Source organism: Rhincodon typus, unplaced genomic scaffold, assembly GCF_021869965.1.
Source record: "Rhincodon typus isolate 14 unplaced genomic scaffold, sRhiTyp1.1 hic_rhity00000051, whole genome shotgun sequence".
Taxonomy (NCBI): domain Eukaryota; kingdom Metazoa; phylum Chordata; class Chondrichthyes; order Orectolobiformes; family Rhincodontidae; genus Rhincodon; species Rhincodon typus.
In genome coordinates, this window is record NW_025965689.1 from 1,789,415 (window position 1) to 1,808,374 (window position 18,960).

The 18,960-nt window shown below is 42.9% G+C and overlaps 1 protein-coding gene and 1 long non-coding RNA gene across 2 annotated transcripts in view; both read left to right on the forward strand.

The window, feature by feature from the left end:
• The window catches only part of LOC125488163, an 18,987-nt gene extending 1,145 nt beyond the window's left edge, over positions 1–17,842 (forward strand). Inside the window, exons 2-3 of the long non-coding RNA XR_007266236.1 lie at positions 5,177–5,229; positions 14,926–17,842. This is a non-coding gene — a long non-coding RNA (uncharacterized LOC125488163). The remainder of the gene's footprint in view (positions 1–5,176; positions 5,230–14,925) is intronic.
• The window catches only part of LOC109932226 (histone H4), a 118,839-nt gene that overhangs the window by 41,596 nt on the left and 58,283 nt on the right, over positions 1–18,960 (forward strand). The gene's annotated exons all lie outside the window — the stretch shown is intronic.

Here is an 18,960-nt window from a genome sequence, read left to right on the forward strand (position 1 = left end):
TTCTATGTTCTATGTTCTATGTTCTATGTTCTATGTTCTATGTTCTAGAGGAGGAAGAACTTTTCCCAACATCAACTGGGGTAGTCAAAGTGTGAAAGGTTTAGAGGAATGGAATTCTTAACATGCATCCAGGGCAGCTTTTGAAGCCAGTCTGAAGAAGACTCTACAAGAGAGGAATGGTACTAAACTTAATTTTAGGTAATTGAAGCCAAGCAAGGACTTGAAATATCAGTGGGGGAATCAGTTGCAGACATTGATCGTAACTCTGTTAGATTCAAGATTGTTTAGTACGGCACAAGGATGGGCATGGAATCAAAGTTCTAAACCAGTTGAAGGCAAATTGTAATAAGATCGAATATGATTTGGCTAGAGTGGGCTGGGAGCAGATACATTTCGGTAAACGTGTGTCACATCAGTGGGATACATTGAAGAAGGAAATTGAGAGTTCCAATAATGTCGAAGGGTGGGACCAACAAATCTTGTGAACCCTGGATATACAGGATTGGCAAAAGAGAAGAATGGAGGCATTTAGCTGCTACGAAAGGTTCAAAACAGCAGAAGCCGTAGCCAAGTACTGAATGTGCAGGGGGAGTCTTAGAAAAGGAAATTAGAGCATTAAAGGGACATGAAAGGATAATTGGAAAAATATAAGTGAAAGGGGTGACGTGGGTTTGGAAATCAGAAAGAAGGACAGTGATACACTTCAAAAAAATTAGCTTAGAAAGAGAGGAAGCTTCTGATTGGTCCAGCAGGCTTAAAAGCAAAAATCTCCTGGGCCGGATTAAATGTATCCCAGATTGGTAAATAAGGTAAGACCAAAAATAGCAGGGGCACTGGCAATAATTTTTAACTGCTTTCTGAGCGCTGGGGAGATGCCAAAGACCTGGTTGTCAAAGAAAGGTTGTAAGGAGAAACCGGGGAACTATAAACCTGTGAGTCTGACTTCAGTTGTGGGTAAGTTGTTGGAGGTGATTATATAAGATAGTATTTATGGACATTTAGAGAGGCAAAAATTGATTATGGATAGGCAGCATGGTTTTGTGTGAGGAAAATCGTGTCTCACAAACTAGATTGAATTTTTTAAGGAAGTTACCAAAAAGGTTGATGATGGCAGAGCAGTAGACGTTGTTTATTTGGATTTTCGTAAAAAGTTTTGACAAGGTTCTGCATGGTAGATGAATTAGTAAAGTTAGGTCACATGGGATTCAGGGTGAGCTTGCCAACTGGATACATTATTGGCTTAACAGCAGGAGACAGAGAGTCATGGTGGAGGCTTGCTTTTCCAACTGGAGGCCTGTGACCAGCGATGTTCTGCATGGATTGGTTCTGTGTTCTCTTTTGTTTGTCATTTATATGAATGATTTAGATGAGAATCTAGAAGGCATGTTAGTAAGTTTGCAGATAACACCAACAGTGAATAAGGTTTTCTAAGATTACTATAGGATCTTGATCAAATGGGTCAATGGTTGAAAAATGGCAAATGGATTTCAATCTGAATAATTATGAGGTATTGCATTTAGGTACAAGAAACAAGGGCAGGGCTTATACAATTAATGGTAGTCTTGTGGAACAGAGGGTCCTAGGGATGTAGGAACATAATTCTTTAAAATTCGCGTCACATATGGACAGGATGGATAAGAAGGCATTTAGCACGCTTACCTTCATTGCTCAGTTATACGAAGAACCTTATCAAATTAGAGAGAGTTCAGAAGAGATTTACCAGGATGTTGCCAGGTATGGAAGTTTTGAGTTATAAGGAAAGGCTGAATAGGCTGGGACTTCTTTCACTGGAGCGTAGGAGGTTGAGAGGTGACTTGATAAAGTTTATGAAATAACGAGAGGTATAGATCGAGTTGATGGTAGTTGTCTTTTCTCTCAGATGGCGAACTTCAAGACCAGGGGGCACATACTTAATGTGAGAGGAGAGAGATTTGAAAAAGACATGAGGCAACTTGTTTGCACAGGGTGCATTGCGTGTGGAATGTACCTCCTGAAGAAGTGGTGGATGTGCGTACAATTACAATGTTTAAGAGTCATTTGGATGGATGTATGAATAGGAAAGGTTTGGAGGGATATGGGCCAGGAGCAGGCAGTTGGGACTAGTTTAGTTTGGGATTTTATTCAGCGTGGGCTGGTTGGACCGAAGGGTCTGTTTCCATGCTGTATGACTCTGAATCTATGACTCTGTGATGTGGGATTGTTATTCGAGAAGGGAACAAGGGATCAACCAGGAAATTACAATCCAGTCTGTCTCACCTCAGTGGTGGGGAAACCATTAGAAGCAATTCTGAGGGACAGAATTAATCTGCACTTGGAGCGGAAGTAATTAGTCAGCAACAGTTAGCACAGTTTTGTTAAGGGGAGGTTATGTCTGACCAACTTTTTTTTAGCGAAGAAGTAGCCAGGTGTGTCGATGAGGGCAATTCATTCGACACAGTCTGCTTGGATTTCATCAAGAGTTTTGATAAAGTCCCACAGAGGAGACTGACAGCAAAGGAAAGAGTTCATAATAATCAAGATAATTTGGCTGATTGGCTCCAGAGTTGGCTGAGTGGTGAGAAGCAAACAGAGTCTGTTTGGCATATTTTTGTGACTGGAAGCCTGTATCTAGTGGGCTTCCACTGGGATCAATATTGGGACCCTTCCTGTTTGTGTTCATATAAGCGAATCACAATGGATGTCAGGTGTTGATCAATAAATTCATGGGTGATATGAAAATTGGTGGGTGGTAAATAGTGAGGAGGACAGCCTTCTGAAGAGTGGTTGTGCAATTTAGGCCTATACTCTGAAGTGTTTAAGAATGAGCGGCTACCTCGTTGAGTTATATAGTATGCTGCAAAGCATTGAGAAAGTGGAAGTTGAAAGGATGTTTCCTTCTGTACGACGTTCTGGAGTGAGAGGTTATAGTTTTAGAATAAGGGTTGGCAGGTTTAACGCAGATGAGGAGAAATTACTTGTCTCAGATGGTTGTAAATCGGTGAAATTCACTATGACATAATGAGGTGAATGCTGGGACATTAAGTAAATTTAAGGAGGTAATTTAATGAGTAATTATTCATGGGCTGAAAGTTTATGGGCAGTAGGCAGGAAAGTGCAGTTGGGGTGGGATGAGATCAGTCACAATTTTATTAAATGGCTGAATTGCTACTCCTGCTGCTAGTTCTTTTGTTCTTAGATTACAGGAGGATATAGATTGGCTGGTAAGACGGGCTGATCAGTAGAAGTTGGAATTTAATTCAGATAAGTGAGAGGTGATACACTTGGGCAGGGCAAACGAGCCAATGGAATACATGAATAACAATGGAGGACTGAGGATCTGTCAGACTGAAGATCCATAGGACCCTGCTGTGCAAGTCCATCCATCCCTTAAGGGAAGAGGACAGGCAGGTCAAGTGGTTAAAAGGCAAATGGGACACTTGCCTTTATTAGCCGAGGCGTAGGGTTTAGGGGCAGGGAGGTTATGCTGGAAATGTATATATAGTTGGTTAGGCCACAGCTAGAGTGTTGTGTGCAGTTCTGGAATCCAAAGAACAGGAGAGATGTGATTTCACTGGAGACAGCACAGAGAAGATTTACCAGAATACCGTATGGGCTGGAGAGTTTTAGTTGTGAAGAAAAGTTGGACAGACTGGGATTGTTTTCTTTGGAGCAGAGGAGATTGAGAGGAGCAGAGTTGAGATGTATACGTTATGAGGCGTATAGCAGAATTTGAATCTGGATTCCCAGAACATTCTCTGAATTAATAGTCCAGCACTGATACCATTAATCCAATACATTCCCCAGGATTCTGACCCACCCAACAATACAGGAACAGCAATATTGTTCCAAGTTTGCGGTAAGGAGAATTTTATAGGACAGATAAGGGGCAGTGTGTCATTGTTGCTTCTGCTGCCTGGATTGATGCTTGACGTTCTGACCAGTTTCATTCCCTTTTGATTTGTGGTTTGATATTTTATAAAATGCTGAATAACAGCAGTTGGAAAACGGTGGCTGGGTTGGACAGAGTCAGCATGGATTTCTGAAGGGAAATGATGCTTGGCAAATCTCCTGGCATTCTTTTAGGAATTAATTAGCAGAGTTCATGAGGGGGAATCAGTGGGCATGGCTTATGTGGATTTTGAGAAGGCTTTTGACAAATTCCAACAGAGAATATCAGGTAGGGGGCGCGGTCTCAGAGAAACATATAAAATCTTAATACGATTAGACAGGTTTGATGCAGGAAGGTTGTTCCCGATGCCAGGAGTGCACAGAAACAGGAATCACAGGTTAAGGGTATGTGGTAAACCTTTTAGGTCTGAGGTAAGGAGAAATTTCTTCACAGAGAGCGGTGAGCTTGTGGAATTTGCTACCACAGAAAGCCGTCAAGGCCAAACCATTGTGTGATTTCAAGAAGGATTCGGATATAGCATTTGGCTCAAGGAATCAAAACGTGGGAAGTAAATTGAGGCATATGATCAGCCGTGATAATACTAACAGCAGAGCAGGCTCAAAGGGCTGAATGGCCCACTTCTGCTCTAATTTACTTGATTTCTATCAACACATTAGTCAGGAAGAAACTTCTCCTCCTGGTGGAGGGATCAATGACCAGGGTGCATAAATTTACGATCAGAGGCAGGAGATTTTAGAAGGCATGTGAGGAAAATATTTTTCCCCTCGAGGGCGGTGGGAATGTGGAACTTGCTGCCTGTAAAGGTAGTTGGGTCAGAAACAGTCATAACGTTGAAGAAGTATTTAGATGTGTGTGTGGGTGCAGCGCAGGATTCTGGGCCAGTGCTGGAAAATGGGAGGAGAACAGTAAGGTCGTTGTTTCTGTGCCAGTCAGCCTTGATGGGCTGAAGGACCTCTTTCTCTGTTTGTAAACCTCTATGACTGTCATAACTTTTATACCGCTATCACCCCTCTGTGTCCTTTATTCACCTTGGAGCAATGAGTTTCTTGAATGCAGCCTTGCAACTGAAATCCCCGATCCCTCAAACCATTCTGATAAAGCCCCTGTCCACCCTCCCATCCTTCAGAATGTGTGGGTGATCACTGGTTTGTACAGACCCAGAATGCTCTCTGTTTGTGGCTGTGATGTCATTACACACTGACAATTGCACAATGACGTCACCCGCTCCCCAGGGATTTCCTCAAATGTGGGATTTTTCTGACTCCGGTGTTTCTGATATCTTTACAGGTGCCGGCTCCAACGGGAGATTTTCAAATTGCAGACAGTGTTGTTGTTGAACGGTGAGTAGCTTTGACCATTCTTTTACAATTTTGAGGTTTTTGGTGTGTGCCAGTTATCTGTGGGAGGATCCACATCTCTGAGGCTTGTGTAACTCCTTTCCTGTGGATCTGAAGCCATCCATTACTGTGTGTCACCTCTATCCTCCCTGATCAGCTCTCTGCCATTGTCTAACCTGCTCTGTTTAATGTTTGTGTTTGTTTGCTGAATCTCTGAAGTTTCTGTCATTGCCCATCATCCAAGTGTGCGCTGCTGACTTACCAGCTCCATCTTCCCTCGGTACTTCTCACCGTCAGGAATTGTAGAGTCATAGAATCATACAGTTTAGAAGAGGCACTTTGATCCATCGAGTCTGCACCAAAAAAATACTTATTTACACTGTTCCCACTTTCCAGTACTTGGCCCATCGTCTTAAAAGTTATGACGTTTCAAGTGCTCAGCCAAGTACGTTTTTAAAGGTTATGAAGTTTCCTGCTTCACTTACCCTCCCAGCTGGTGTATTCCAAATACCCACCACTGTCCGAGTGAAAAACATAAACTTCATCAAACTTCATCAAATTCCCTCAATCTTCTGTCTTTCCCCTTAAATGATGTCCTATTGACCCATCAACTAAAGGGAACAGATGCTTCCTATCCACCCTGTCTATGACCCTCAATCTTACAGGAACAGGAGTAGGTCATTCAGTCCCTGGATCCTGTTCCATCATTCAATGCTGATCTGTCACCTAACACTATAAAAGTACCTTTTAGCCCATAGAATTGAGTTACAGTGAGTCGTAGAGTCATACAGCATAGAAACAGGCTCTTTGGTCCCCGTGTCTATACTGACCAACAAACTCAAAACTACACTAATCCCATTTACCTGCGCTTGGTCAATAGACTGCTATGTTCTGGCTTTTTAAGTGTTCATTCAGATGCTTTTTAGATGTTGCGAGAGTACCTGCCTCCATCACCATCTCAGCCCGTGCGTTCCATATTTCTACCACTCTCTGGGTGAATTCTTTTTCTCCCTTAGATCTCCTCGAAACCACTTATTCCTCACCTTAAACCTATACCCTCTGGTCTTAGACATGTCTACTATAGGGAAAAGATCCTCATGATCTGCATTGTCTATAACTGTCAGAATTATGTATACCTGAAACCTCCCAAATGCATGACCACACAGCCCCCTCTGCCCAATTTACTAGTTGATCAATATCAGACTGTAGCCTGAGAGCATCCTCCTCACTATCACCAATGTAACCAATTTTCCTGTCAGCTGCACATCTGTCCTGTAATGTCACATCTTTCCTATAATGTGGTGACCAGGACTGTATACAGTACTCTAGCTGTGGTCTGACCAAAATTCTGTACAGCTTCAACATAACCTCCCTGCTCTTCTAATCTGTGCCTCGACTGATGAAGTCAATGTTGATATAGAGTCATCGAGATGTACAGCATGGAAACAGACCCTTCGGTCACATTCGGTCATGCTGTCCAGATATCCTAAATTATTCTAGTCCCATTCGCTAGCATTTGGCCCATATCCCCCTCAACCGTTCCTATTCATGTACCCATCCAGATGCCTTTTAATTGTTGTAATCGTACCAGCCTTCACCACTACTTCTCGCAGCTCATTCTATACACGCATCACTATCTGCATGAAAAAGTTGTTCCTCGGGTCCCTTTTAAATCTTACCCCTCTTACCTTAAATCTGTGCCCTCTCGTTTTGGACTCTGCTACCCGGGGGAAAAGACCTTGGCTGTTCACCCCATCCGTGCCCATCCTGATTTTATAAACTTTTAATACGGTCACCCCTCAGCCGCTGATGCTCCAGGGAAAATAGTTGCTACCCATTCAGCCTTTCCCTTTAGCTCAAACCCTCCAGCCCTGGCAACATCCTTCCGATAGCAGGGAGAACAGAACTGAACATAGTATTCCAAAAGTGGCCTAACCAATGTCCTGTCCAGCCTCAACATGACCAAACATTTCCCATACTCAATGCACTGACCAATAAAGACAAGCGTATCAAACGCCTTCTTCACTATTGTGTCTACCTGCGACTCCACTTCCAAAGAACTATGAACCTGCACTCCAAGGTCTCTTTGTTCAGCAACATTCCCCAGGACCTTACCATTAAGTGTATAAGTTCTGCCCTGATTTGCCTTTCCAACATGCAGCATCTCACATTTTTCTAAATTAAACTCCCATCTACAACTCTTTGGCCCATTGGCCCATCTGATCAAGATCCCATTGTACTCTTAGATAACCTTCTTGGCTGTCCATTACATCACTAATTTTTCTGTCATCTGCAAACTTACTAGCCATACCTCCTATATTCCCATCCAAATCATTAATAGAAATGACAAAAAGCATTGGACCCAGCACCGATGGTCATAGGCCCCCAGTTCAAGAAGCAAGCCTCCTCCACTACCACCCTCTGCCTCCTACCTTCGAGCCAGTTGAGTATCCAAATGGCTAGTTTTCCCTGTATTCCGTGTGATCTGTCCTTGCTAACCAGGTTACCGTGTGGAATTTTGTGAAACGCCTTATTGAAATCCACATAGACTACGTCCGCTGCTCTGCCTTCATCAATCCTCTTCGTCTCTTCCTCAACAAACTCAGTCAAGTCAGTGAGACACGATTTCACGTGCTCAAAACCACGTTGACTGTCCCTAATCAATCCTTGATGGGATGCATGGTAACTTGCCAAGCTGAATTGGCTCAGTACTGGGGAACAGAGGGTGATGGTAGAAGGCGGTTTGTGTGACTGGAACGCAGTGTGCAGTGACATACCACAGGGATCAGTGCTTTTTGTGATATTCGTACATGATGTCGATAAGAATTGAGAGAGATGATGACTAAGTTTGTGAATGACACAAAAATTAGTCGGGTGTTTGACAGTGAGGAGACAGGTGTTAGGTTACTGGAATATATGAACAGATTGGTCAGAAGGCAAAATAGTGGCAGTTGGAATTTAACCCTGTTAAATGGGAGGTGATGCACTTTGGAAGAAGGAACAAGACAAGAGTGTACTCCATGAATGGCAAAACATTAGGAGGCTCAAAAGAACAAAAGGATCTCATGTGCTCGTCTACATATTCCTGAAGGTGGCAGGACAGGTCAATTCATGCAGTTAAGAATGCATAAGGGACGCTTGCCTTTATTGGTCATTGCATAGATTCCAAGAGCAGGGTGTTACGAAGCAGGGGAAGGTCAAACCCTTCGGATAATTAACCCAAAACACAAGCCCCAATCTGTTACTATGGGAGTAGAGGTTCCCTTCTAATAATGACCTTGAAACACCCAGAGAAACTTGCTTTGTAATCTGATAAAAGAATGGTTAAAAGAAAGAAAATCCCTGATCTCCACTGGTTCAAACACAAGTAACAATAACAATTTATTTATTTAACCCTAACAATGACCAAATGAACAGAATTACTGACAAACAGAACAATTTTTGTCCCAACCATACCAGCCCCCCCACCCCACCCCACCCCATACACCAGGCACAATGTATTCCCTAACTGAACTGAATTGTCCTGGCATGTTGTCCAAATAAACACAAGTCCCACTTATTATAAGCCCAATTAATAAGACAACAATAAATTAAAACATAATCTCTCCAACTTTGCATAGAATGTGTCTCTGGAATGCTCTTCCTTCTGTTGATCTCACGCCACAAACACTTTTCTTCCGCTGATTCTACTATCAGGGATGTTTTCTCAGTGAAGACTCTTTGCTAGAAGTGCCGTGGTGGTACCTTTTGTGGATTGGATGGTGCTTTCTTAGAGAGCTTAGTGATTTCTTGAGTGAGCTGCGTGCTTATTTCTCAGATGGCGGTTAGCTCTCACACCCTTCAGATGGCAGTTGGCTCTCTGCTGATTTTCCAAATGTGCTCTTTATATATACTCATGATGACCCGTTCCTTTTCTTACAATTGCATCGGTCCGAGATTGTCAAAACCGTCAGATTTAAATTCAATTGGCTTTCAATCCCTAAGTGCTTGATTTAAATTAATTGACTGCTTCCAGCTCATTGCCAAAACATCAAAACAAGCCATAGGATTCGAATTATGCAACCAATCAGTACATGTTTCCATTTTTAGTACTGTCTGAAATCTGCAGCTGCTTACAGACCCATTTTCTGTATAAATCTCTAATCTTAGAAAAGCACTCTATCTTTTGAAGGGACCGCGCCAACAAATTCTTGTTTCCTGCCTTCCAATTCACGATTACTCTATGCAACTTGGTAACAAGGAAGGTCATGTCAGAGCTGCACAGCACTTTGGTTCGGCCGCAGCTGGAGTACTGTGTGCAGTTTTCATGACCACGCTGTAGGAAGGATGTGATTGCTCTGGAGGGGGTGCAAAGGAGATTCACCAAGATGTTGCCTGGTTGGATCATTTCAGCTATGAAGAGAGGCTGGATATTCTTAGGTTGTTGCCTTTGGAGCAGAGAAGGCTGAGGAGTGACCTGATAGAGATGTGTAAGATTATGAAGGGCATGGACAGGGTGGATAGAAAGCAGCTGTTCCCGACAGCTGAAGGGTCAATAATAAGGGGGCAATACTTCACAGTGAATGGTAGAAGATTTAAAGGGGATTGGAGGAAAACCTTTTTCACCCAGAGGGTGATGGGGGCCTGGAATGTACTCCCTGGGCAGGAAGTTGAAGCACGAAAGCTCAACTTTTCAAAACTACTTGAACGAGCTCTGGAAATGTCATGACATTCAAGGCTATAAGCCCAGTGTGTGATTAGTGTCAGCAGCGGGATAGTTTTGCTGGGCCATTGGGCCTCTTCTGTACTGTATGATTCTATAATCCTCCTCCTCCTGAGTAAAGACAGATGTGAAGTACTCATTTAACATGCTGCCAACGACCTCGAGCTCCACACAGATTGCCCCCTTGGTCCCTAACGGGCCTGACTCTTTCCCTGGTTATGCTCTTTCCTTGATATCCTTGTAGAATATCTTGGGATTCTCCCTAATCTTCCCTGCCAGTGTTTTATTACGCCCCACTTTGCTGTCCTCATTTCTTTCTCATGTTTCCCCCTTGTACATTCTATTCTCCTCTAGGACCTCCATCACTTTCCTCCCTTTGTACCTGTTAAAAGCTTCTCCTTCCCTTCTTATTCAGTCCTGAAATTTCATAGGCATCCAAAGTTCTCTGGGCTTTTTATAGAGTCACAGAGTTATAGAGGTTTACAGTGGACAGAAAGGCCCTTCGGCCCATTGAGTCTGCGCCAGTCATAGACAACTAAGTAGTTATTGTAATTTTCCAGCACTTGGCCCATAGCCCTGTCTGCCTTTGCATCGCAACTGTCCATCAGAATATTTCTTAAATGCTCCCACATTTCCCCCAAAGGGAACATGTTTCACCTAATTCCCTTTTAAACAACCCCACTGTTCTGCTGAAGTTTACCCACACAAAGCTGTCTAAGGCTGACCCTGCCTTATTTTAAAACAATTTGCCTTTCTCCAACCCACAGCCCTTTCTGGCAGACAGTCCGTTTTTCCTCTCTGCTGCCTCACAGCACCAGGGACCTGGCTTCGATTCCAGCCTTGGGTGACTGTCTGTGTGGAGTTTATACATTCTTCCCCGTGTCTGTGTGGGTTTCCTCCAGGTGCTCCAGTTTCCTCCCACAGTCCAAAGATGTGCAAGTTAGATGGATCGATGATGCTAAATAACCCTGTAAAGTCCAGGGATGTGCAGGCTAGTTGAATTAGCCATGGGAAATGTGGAGTTATGGGGATAGGGTGGAAACTGGATTGAGGTGAGATGTTTTCGGAGGGTCGGTGCAGACCAGATTTGCCGTATGGCCTCTTTCTGCATTGTCGGGATTCTCTGAATTAGATCCAGCACTACATTGTCACATGTTGGAGCTACTACATGTTGATATAAAAAACACTCCTGAGTACATTTGAATAAATCTGCCCCTCTAAACTGTTTACACCATGACTACACCAATTAATGCTGGTGAAGTTGAAATTCTGTAATCTAACTACTGGATTGTTCTTTTTACATACTTCAGTGAATTGTCTGCATTATTCAATTCATTTCATTTCTCCTCCGATGCTGAGGTTATATTGACTCTCAAGTTCTGAACCTTTTTTTTTATTCCTTGTAACTTATTCTGCACACCCTTAACGTTAACTGATTCTCTGTCCTCAGATACTGCCTGACCTGTTGCGATTTTCCAGCATTTTCTGTTTATTTCAGACTTGCAGCAGCTGCAGTATTTTGCTGCTCTTTTGATAATAAGACCATAAGACATAGGAGCAGAAATTAGGCCATTTGGCCCAATGAGTCTGCTCTGCCATTCACTCATGGCTGATAGGTTCCTCAACCCCACCTGGACCTTGCTTCCAGAACCAAGTCTAGAAACACAGACAGATGAATTAAAAGCCCATTTCTGACAGGGTGGGTGTTGGTCACAGATTGTGGCCTATTGGTTCCTATTAATTGAATCACACAAAATCCCTGAATGATTACAATGGAGAAGGAGACTACTCTGTCCATTGTGTCTGTGCTGGCCTTTGTCCAAAAGCAAATCAGTGATTCCTATTATTTGCCCTTTTCTTTTCTCTTCAGGGGCTTTTCCAGTTAGCTTTTGAAAGTCTTTGTTGCATCAGATTGAGCTGGAGTGGTGATGGAGGAGAAGCTGCTAAGTTTACCCTGAGTCCTTTCAAAGCCAGCTGGGCCCCGCAGTTTCCAGCGTGAAGTTGTCAATGGGAGCTGGACTCTACAGAAGATCGGGTTGCTTATAAAAACACTCTCCAGAGAGTGTATAACAAAAAAAAATGGTTTGGCGAACAAATATTCTGCAGTTGCTGCAGAAACATGGGTGTTAACTTTCCAAAATGCATTAGATTCTGGAAAGTTTGTCTCACTGCAAAATAGCAGATACAACCCCTGTATTAAAGAGGCGAGGAAGGCAGACAACAGGAAACTTTAGGCCAGTTAGGTTGATCTGTCATTTAGGAGATGAGAATCAATTATTTGGAGGTATTATCACCAGACTATTAGTCCGGGGACCTGGGTTCATATCCTGCCATGGCAGCTGGTAGAATTTGAATTGAATAAAACTCTGGTTTTAAGTCTAACGATGGTCATGAATCCATTGTTGATTGTTAGGAACAAAACCATCTGGTTCACTAAGGTCCATTAGGGAAGAAAGCTGCCATCCTGAACTGGTCTGGTTTACGTGTCCAGACCCACAGCAATGTTGACTCTTAACTGCTTTCTGGGCAGTTTATGGATGTCAATGAATGCTGGCCTCGCTAGCAATGCCCACTACCTCTGCATGAATTAAAAAAAAACTGAAGAAATAAAAGTGAACAAAAGGATTTAAATGCATTTAGAAAGGTAAGGACTGATTAGGGAGTGTCAACGTGGCTTTGTGCATGGGAAATCGTGTCTCAGTAAGTTGGTTGTGTTTTTTTGAAAATGTGGCAAAGAAGATTGAAGGCTGGACGGTAGACATTGTCTATATGGACTTCAGCAAAATGCTCAACAAGGTTCCGCATGGTAGACTGGTCAGCAAGGTTAGATTGTATTGGAGTACAGGAAGAGCTAGCCAGTTGGATACAAATTTGGATTCAAGGGAGGAAACAGAGGGTGGTGGTGGAGGGTTGTCTTTTGAACTGGAGGCCTGTGACCAGGTGGTGTGTCATAAGGATCAGTGCTGGGTCCACTGCTTTTTGTAATTATACAAATGATTTGGATGTGACAGTATGGTTAGTAAGTTTGCAGATGACACCAACATTGGTGGAGTAGTGGACAGTGAAGAAGACTATCTTCACTGAGTAGTTTGGGATCTTGATCAATGGGCTGAGGAGTGGCAGATGGAGTTTGGTTTAGATAAATGTGAGGTGTTGCATTTCAATAAGGCAAATCAGGGTAGGATTTAGACAGTTCATGGTAGGGCCCTGGGGAGTGTTGCCGAACAAGGGAACTTAGGGTTGGAGGTGCATAGTTCCTTGAAAGCGGAGTTGCAGGTAGACAGGATGGTGAAGAAGGCATTTGGTACGCTCGCCTTCATTTGTCACTGCATTGAGTTATCGGAGTTGGGATGTCATGTTGCGACTGTACAGGACATAGTTAGAATACTGTTTTCAGTTCAGGTTTCCCTGCTATGAGGAAGAAGTTGTGAATCCTGAAAGGGTTCAGAAATGATTTACAGGGATATTGCCGGTATTGGAGGGTTTGAGCTGTGGGGTGGGGCTGATAAGGCTGGGGCTTTTATTCCCTGGAGCGGTGGAGGTTGAGTTGTGAGGCAGTGCATTCCAGACTTAAACCACCCTTTAGGTGAAAAATGTTTTCCTCCATTCCCCTGTAAAACTCTTGCCTTTCACTGCAAAATGATGCCCAGTGTTATTCAACCTTCAACTAAGGGAACAATTACTTCATTGTGTTTCTCCAAGTTAGTGGAATTCTATGAGGAGTGACGTGCTGTGGATAAAGGGAGCCTGATGATATATTGTACTTGGCTCTCCTGAAGGCATTTCACAAGGTACCATGGAAAAGGTGTCTGTTTAGAGTGGGAGCTACTGGTTTAGTGGTACTTACCAGCCTGGATACTGGATTGGCTGGCTGGCAGAAAACCGAGAATACCCATAAATGGGTCTGTTTCAGATTGTCAGAATGTGATAAGTGGGGACCCACAGGGTTCTGCTGAACCAAAACCTTTTGCAGTTTATATCAATGACTTGGATGAGGAGAATGAAGTCATGGTAGCTACGCTTTGTGTTGATACGAAGCTATCAGGAAAGGTTGCTGTGAAGAAGACTTAATTTTCCTACGTCAGTCTGCAGCCTTATTGAATGAATATTTCAGGTGAGCTATGATATAACACAATGTGAAATTGTTCGCTCCAGGGCAAAAACAAGAAAAGAAAATCAGACCAGAGGGCAGGTGCAGAATCTTGTGGGGCTGAGATATCTAGGGGGTCTGGTGCGTGATACACAAAACATTGGTATATAATTAACAATAAATGATGAAGAAGGCTCATGGAATGTTATTGTTTATCACGAGTGGAATCAAACAGAAAAGTAAGGAGTTGATGATTCCATTGTACAGGGCATAAGTGAAACCACACCTCCACAACTGTGTGCAGTTTTGGTCTCATTATTGAAGGAAGGATGTAAATGTGGTGGAGGTTCAGTAGACTGATATCTGAATGAGTGGGTTGTCTTCTGAGGATATTTTGGACAGCCTGGGGAATGCTCACGTGCTCAAAAAAATGAGGTGTGATTTGACTCATGTTTAATATCCTGAATTGGTTTTGACAAGGTGAATGTGGACATATTTTCTCCTAAGGGTAAGTCCAGAATGGGGAAGACCGTTTTAAAACGAGGAGTCTTCGTTTTGGAAAAGAGATGAGTTATTTTTTCAAGATTAGTGCGACTTTGGAACTCTCTGCCTCAAAAGGCAGTCGAGACTGGGTCATTGAACATTTTTAAGGCAGAGGTGGATAGATTCTTGTTCAACCAGGGAATCAAAAGTTATTGGGTGTAGCTGGAAATTCAAAACATGAACTCCTCGGTCATGATCGTATTGAATGATGGAGCAGGCAGGAGGGCCCGATCGTTCATATATTGGCCTTTGTGTTCATACATTTGACATGGAGCCAAATGAGATACTGGGACAGATGCATGACTTTGTATTTTTATGGGGAGACTCTCATTTCCATTATTTCTGTTCTAAATCAATTCCACAGGATATTAGAAGGAGAGGATTTATAGTCGGGAAACTGCAACCGATCAGGATTTCAGAGTGGCCCAATTCGGTGTAACCTGAATCTCATTGGGCTTTGAACATGGAAGGAGAAAACACCGTTGACAGCGGTGAAAAACTGTATATGTGTAGTGCGTGTGCACAAGTGTTCAGCCAATCATCTGACCTCTCGAAACATAAACGGAATCACAAGGAGAAACTATGGAAATGTGGGGACTGTGGGAATGGATTCAGATCCCCAGCTGAACTGGAAATTCATCGGCGCAGTCACACTGGGGAGAAACCGTTCTCCTGCTCTGAATGTGGCAAGGGATTCGGTCAGAAATCCCACCTGCAGAGACACCAGCGAGTTCACACTGGGGAGAGACCATTCTCCTGCTCGGAGTATGGGCAGGGATTCACTAATTCCTCCAACTTGCTGATACACCAGTGAGTTCACACTGGGGAGAGGCCATTCATCTGCTCGGAGTGTGGCAAGGGATTCACTTTGGCTTCCAGCCTCCAGACGCATCAACGAATTCACACTGGGGAGAGGCCATTCACCAGCTTCTAGTGTGGGAAGGGGATTCTCCGACGCATCCAGCTTGATGACACATCGGTGAGTTCACACTGATGAGAGAGTGTTTACCTGTTCCCACTGCAGGATGGTGTTGAGGCGTTTATCTGAACTGACTGTACATCAGCAGACTGCCTGTGGAGAAGCTGAGTGAGGGGATTCACTGAATCTGCCAACTTGTGGACATTTCACACTGGGGAGAGGCTGATCCCCTGCACCAAGTGTGGGACATATTCCCTCCGTCATCCAGCCTGCTGAAACACCAGTGAGTACATTGTGTGAAGAATCTATTCATGTGCTGAATGTGGAAAAGCAATCACTCAGTCATCCAGCCAACTGAGAAGCCATCGGGTTTGCACCGGGGAGAAGCCTTTTCAATGTCCAAACTGAGCGGAGTATTTGAAAAGATCCTGGGAGCTGACATCCTACGTACTTGTTCACATTGACGTGAGTCTGTTCAGATGCTCTTACTGCAGGACTGAGTTCAGGTGAGAAACTCGCCCCACTCTGCAGCAGTAAGTTCACACTGGGGAGAGGCTGTTCACCTTCTCTGTGTCGGGGAAAGGATTCATTGAGTTACGAAAACTGCTGGAATGCCAGTGAGTTCCAGAGTAACTGCAGTGATGAAAGATGTATAATTTATACAAATTCCAGTTTTGGAAGTTGGCTTTTATAATAAAGACACTGAATGTGGGTCATTTTCTGAAAGTTTTCTTTAGAATAAAAAGTGAGAGTCCTTGTGAAACAGTGACCTTCCTCCAGCACTGCTCAGAAAGCAAGTGGCTGTGGAGCCCCATGTGGAGTTAATGGGAAATTGTTTAGACTCTGTTGATTTACAACAGATGAGCAAACATCAATTGACGTTATCTTGTTTTCAGTTCAGAATAATCAAGGATTGATTTTAGTTTATAAACCCAGGGTTAGAAGGTATTTTGTTCAGTTTGGAGATCTGACTGTGATCAGAATCAAGTTTAGTCTCTCTACTATATAGAGCTCAGAAGAATTCAGTGGAAAAAAGAACAAAAAGTCACCCGAGTAGAACTTCCGAACCAGGAGAGTTTGGTTTGAGCTCTGAAGGTATTAGAAGCAGAAAATGTTTATTCTCTGAATTTTGAGAATATTCATGAAAGAAAATTCCATAGTTCACAGGAAAAGTTTGGGCCAAACCAGTTCAGATATCACTTGGAGATTTAATATTGGGTGTAATTTCTCTGGATTTAAATCTGTATAAATTGATGCGGGCACACAGTTGCAGCAGGTAATCAGGAAGACTAATGGAACATTGGCACTTTATTTCAAAGGGGTTGGAGATTTAGAGTTGGGATGTTTTACTGCAACTGTACAAGGTGCCGGTGAGACCACATCTCGAATGCTGAGAATAATTTTGGTCCCCTTATGGAAGGAAAGGTATCATTTCATTGGAGGTAGTTCAGAGAATGTTCTCCAGGGTATTCCCTCATATGGAGGGACTGTCGTATGAGCAAAGGCTAAACTTGTTGGGAGTCTACTCACTGGAGTTCAGAAGAATGAGAAGTGAGGAAACATATTAGATTAGGCTTGAAAGGGTAAATGTTGAGAGGATTTTTCACCTCATGGAAGAATCTCAGACCAAAGAGCATAGTCTCCGATATTAGGGCCACTGCCAATTTAAGAATGAGATGAGAGGAATTTCTTCTGTCGAGGGTTGAGATACTATGGAACTCCTTGCCACAGAACAGTGAGGCAAAGTGGGACCTTGTGTATATTGAAGGCTGACATAGATTCTTGATGAAGGATTATGGGGAAATCACAGGAAAGCAGCCATGAAGAATGTCAGATCAGCTCTGATCCTGTAGAATGGCAGAGCAGGCTCAAGGGGCTGAATGGTGCTGTTAGGAAATAGGTTGGGAACATATTTGAGCACAGCAAAACAAATTGTTTTTCTTTCTGTTTTTGTCTTGCATAATAAAGATCTGTTTTTATTTTTGCTAAAGAATCTCCGCAGCCTCACATGACTGGGTTTCAGTGACTGACCACCACATTAACCAAATTAAAAGAATAATCTCACTTTTAGAGACAGACAGATGCACAATTAAACTCTGGCACCCATTGTACCAGAAGATGTGAAGAAAAGCCTCAATCAATACAAAATAATAAATGAAGTGCAATTCAACCTCATACTCTAGTTGTTCAGGAATTTATCCCATATTTACTCACAGGAGCAAAGACTGTCAGAAGCAGAGTGAAACTCTCACTTGCGTACCAGACTTAAGGTGGATATTCACAGAAGAAATCCCTCCCTCTCCCAGAAAGAAAGTTTCAAAATGAATAATGCACAAGCAGCCCTCCAACTCCATTTTAAATTGATCCCTACTTCTTGTCACTTTTTTCATGTAAGCATTGCCCTGGTCACGTTGTGTTTTTGCTGGTGGTGGAAAGTCCAGCAGCTGTTTTGGTTTATCTCGGTTCAATTTGAAAGCCTCGCACTGACAGCAGAAAGCCTCATTTACAGTATTCTACCACCAGGCAGGACCCCTGCAGAGATTTACAAATTAATGAAAAAAAGGAAACACGTAAAATGTAAAATCTATTTGTGGAACTCAGAGGGAAATAATTTTCTTTTGCTTGCTGGCAAGTGATGGGGACACTTGTTTGCTGGGTGTGAAACACAGGGTTCATATTCCACCAGGGTTTGTATCTCCTGCACTAATTGAATATTAAAAAAGGAACTTGAACACACAGATGTTGTTAAAATGACTCCCTGGTGTGTAATATGCTCTCTCTCTGTACAGGCAGGGAAAACGGGATGCATGTGAATGCATCCAAGAATAAGGTGTGCATAGGGTCAGCGACCACTTGTTAGTTTATGCAACATTTGTTAAAACACAGTGCACATTCCCAGAATTTCAATGGTTCAACTGATCTATCCTGGATATGCTTCAAGTATTTGTTCAGACAAAGCTTTACTCTATGTAACCTCCCCTGTTTATATATAACTCTGCTCCAATTCTTGTCAGAATTATGATGGGACAGCTTAAATGGCCATGTGAGGGACAAATGTATTCATGGTGAAGGGATAAAGTCAGTTTTTTTTTGAGTAGCTGACTGTGCACAGGATCCCAGGCCATAGCATAAGTTTTGAGATGACATAATTTGGCAATGGTGTAAACAAGGAAAAGAAGTGGAGCTAACTTCAGGAGGATACAGGGATTCTGATAAAATGGACAACAAACCAATGGGTGGGATGCGAAATGGGTGCAGGGACATTGAAAGTTCTGGTTTAATTTATGTTAAACTGAATCTTGCATATGTGGAAAATAAGGCTGGAACTCTGTCTGTTCAGGGAAAGCATGGTAAAAGCTGTTTCATTCATACTTCCTTGCATTTTAGAAAATGTCAGTTTATTTGGCAGAAGGACATGGGGAGTTGTTTGAAGACATTTGGGTTTTGATTGTTGAGGATGCTGTTCCCACAACTTGCTTC